General features: G+C 42.6%; 1 pseudogene; it reads right to left on the reverse strand.

Moving 5' to 3' along the window:
* Positions 1 to 1465: 1465 nt before the first annotated feature.
* Positions 1466 to 1672, reverse strand: LOC114023218 (annotated as a pseudogene).
* Between the last annotated feature and the right edge of the window lie 2152 nt (positions 1673 to 3824).

Genomic DNA, 3824 nt, shown 5'->3' on the forward strand with positions numbered 1-3824 from the left:
AAATATATTTATCTATTTTTAGTTTTCAACATTTAGTTCCACAAGAATTTGTTCCAAGTTTTCTCCCTATCTCTCTCCTCCCACCACCCCAAGACAGCATGTAAATTGATATAGGCTCAACATAGACATTCATATTAAACCTATTTTCACATTAGTCATGTTGTAAAGGAGAATTAGAACCAATGGGAGAAACCACAAGAAAGAAGAAACAAAAGAAAAAAGAGCGAGCAAATAGTCTGCTTTGATCTGCATTCAGACTCCATGGTTCTTTTTTTCTGGATGTGGGTAGTGTTTTCCATCATGAGTCTTTTGGAGTTGTCTTAGATCTATACATTGCTAAGAAGAGATGTCTATCAAAGTTAGTCACTGCACAACGTGGCTGTTACTGTTGACAATGTTCTCCTGGTTCTGCTCACTTCACTCAGCATCAGTCCATACAAGTCTTTCCAGGTTTTTCTGAAGTCTGCCTGCTCATCATTTCTTATAGCACAATAGTATTCCATTACATTCATATATCACAACTTGTTCAGCCATTCCCCAACTGATGGGCATCCTCTCAATTTCCAATTCTTTACCACCACAAAAAGAGTTGCTATAAATATTTTTGCACATGTGGGTCCTTTTCCCACTTGTATGATCTCTTTGGGATACAGACCTAGAAGTGGTATTGCTGGGTCAAAGGGTATGCACAGTTTGATTTCCCTTTGTGCATAGTTTCAAATTACTCTCCAGGATGGTTGGCTCAGTTCACAACTCCACCAACAATGCATTAGTGTTCCAATTTTTCCACATCTTCTCCAGAATTTATCATTTTCCTGTTTTGTCATGTTAGCCAATCTGACAGATGTGATATGGTACCTCAGAGTTGTTTTGATTTACATTTCTCTAATCAATAGTGATTTAGAGCCTTTTTTTATATGACTATAGATATCTTTAATTTCTTCATCTAAAAACTGCCTGTTCATATCCTTTAACCATTTATCAATTGGGGAATGACTTGTATTTTTTTTTATTTTTTTTACTTGTATTCTTATAAATTTGACTCAGTTCTCTGCATATGTTAGAAATGAGGCCTTTATCCAAGACACTGTTTGTAAAAATTCTTTCCCAGTTTTCTGCTTCCCTCCTAATCTTGGTTGCATTGGCTTTGTTTGTGCAAAAACTCCAAATTGATGTTCTTTTTTAAAATTTTCATCTGAATACTTTATTGCCTTCTTGCCAGTGTACAAAACAGAAATCAATGAAAATTCGGAGAGGTAGATGAGAAAGTCTGACACAAGTTGAAATCTGGATGATTAACTTAGCACATTGTTACACACATACAGATTGAACTCTTGTGCAGGCTTTAGAATTCTCTCTCCTTTGAATAGTCACAATTCACATCACAGAACATCACGTCACATCACAGATCCACATATGAAGACTGGATTCGGAGATCGTTCCCAAGTAGCTTAAGATCATCCTGCTACAGGAAAGAACCGACTTTCTGGGGCCAGAAAGGATTACTACTGGAAGATACCCCAGTCAGCAGGGGATTGTTTTGGGCATTTTGCAGGCAAAACTGTTTCAGATCAGCAGCAGCTTGAGAAACCTTCACGCGGTGGAGCTGGACCTCGAGCCGGAGCTGCTGCACCACCCTCCTCATGGCGATGACGTTGGAGCTTCTGGACATGGCGCAAGGAGCCGGGGTCCGCAGTTGGTGGTTGGTGGTTGGGTGGTCGGGCAAACGTCCAGTTGCTCCCTGGCTCCCTGGGTCTGGCCCAAATTGATATTCTTTTTTTTTCTTTTTTTTTAGTGAGGCAATTGGGGTTAAATGACTTGCCCAAGGTCACACAGCTAGTACGTGTCAAGTGTTTGGTCTGAGACCGGATTTGAACTCAGGTCCTCCCGACTTCAGGGCCAGTGCTCTATCCATTGCGCCACCCAGCTGCCCCACCAAATTGATATTCTTAAAGCACCGTATCACTCTCCTCCTCAAATAGTTCCAGTGGTTCCTTGTTTTGTCTAGGATAAACACAAACGGCTGCCCAGACAAGGAGGAGCTTCCTGTTAAAGCACAGAAAGACCTTGACTTCCCTAAGGTTCCTACAACCAGGAGTGTGGATATTATTAAAATCTTGGGAACCTAATTCCAGTTCATGGCTCCAGCTACTAAATGGTGATGCCAATTTCTGACATCAGCTCTAACATCCCTCTTACAATCCATCAGTCCCTTGGGCGAGAAGAATAGAGAAAGCAAGTCAGGATCCTCGTGTGTTATCTCTATCAGAGAGCTGAGGACGACAATAAGCTTCAACTCTTTGTCACTCACAGCCAATACTAAGCCCCAGCTGAAGGCACTCTGCTCTTCCTACGGAGGCTGCTTTTGCTCTTGTATTGATTTGGGAGAGGGATGGGTTTAATGGGTGCAGAGTACTCCCAGGATGTCAGCTCCGTCCCCCAATGCAGAAACTCATCTGTAACTTCATAGACTTGGAGCTGGGAAGAAGCTTGGGAGTCATGTTGTCCAACTATCTCATTTTATGGATAAAGAAACCGAAACCCGAAGAGCATAGATGACTTGGCCAGAGTCGCTCAGATTGAATGTGTCTGAGTTAGGAGTTGACCCCAAGTGTTCCTGACTCTAAGGCTGGCCACCAGTTACTCTACTTTGCCACCTCAAAGATATAAAGATAGCCATAAAAAGACGTCTACAGGTATTAGAATACACAATGGAATGGAATGTGCTCATTAGAAGCAATGCACTGAAAGATGCTGTGTGAATTCCAAGGAGAGAATGGGTTGCTTGCAGTCAAGTTGGGGTAAGGTCTATGGAAGAAGGAGCGGGGCAGCTGAGTCTGGAAGGACAGAGAGGACCTTCATGGCTGGGGTGGGTATTGCAGTGGTGCATTCTGAGCATCTCAGAAATAACGCTCTTCTCTTCTCTAACCAGGCCTTCATCCCTCTCACCTCCAGTTCCTTGAACAAGACGTTCCATCTCTCAGTTCTGGGCATTTTCTCTGTCTCCTATGCCTGGAATGCCCTCCCTCCTCAACTCTGCCTATTAACTTCCTTGACTTCTTTTAAGTCCCAACTAAAATCTCGTTGTTTTTTTTTAGGCAATTGGGGTTAAGTGACTTGCCCAGGGTCACACAGCTAGTAAGCATCAAGTGTTTGGTCTGAGGCCAGATTTGAACTCAAGTCCTCCTGACTTCAGGGCCAGTGCTCTATCCTCTGTGCCATGTAGCTGCCCCTAAAATCTCATCTTTTACAAGAAGACTTAATTCTAGTGCCTTACCTCTGTTAATTATTTCCGATTTATCTTCTCTACTGCTTGCTTTGTATATATTTGTTCTCATGTTGTCTTCCCCATTAGATTGTAAGCTTGTTGAGGGCAGAGACTGTCTTTTGCATTTTTTGATATCTCTAGCACTTAGCACAGTGCCTGACACAAAGTAAACACTTAATAAATATTGATCGATTGCTGAGCTCACATCTCTGACTCATCAGAATACATATCAGTGTTGTCACTAACATGACCCCATCCCCCATCTTTTGCCTTCCTCTGTCTCTTCACAACTGCCGTGGCTCACATATAGCCCCTCGTGGAGAGTAAGTCTTTTTCTGACCTTTGGGTCCGTAACAGAGGAACGGAAAATGGGGGTGGGGTGGAGGACGGAGCACAGAGGAGAAGGGGTAATCATTTAAGCAAAAATCCTCTGTGACGCCTGCTGGGAGTTTGCTCCATGAGGTAAAGTTTACTGACCACTGGTTTCCTGTATGCAAATACAGAAAGAAGCTAAGGTCCACTGAGTATGCAAAATAGCATACTTAATGTTAATGAG

The sequence above is a fragment of the Vombatus ursinus genome, unplaced genomic scaffold (assembly GCF_900497805.2).
Source record: "Vombatus ursinus unplaced genomic scaffold, bare-nosed wombat genome assembly UNPS02014817.1, whole genome shotgun sequence".
Taxonomy (NCBI): domain Eukaryota; kingdom Metazoa; phylum Chordata; class Mammalia; order Diprotodontia; family Vombatidae; genus Vombatus; species Vombatus ursinus.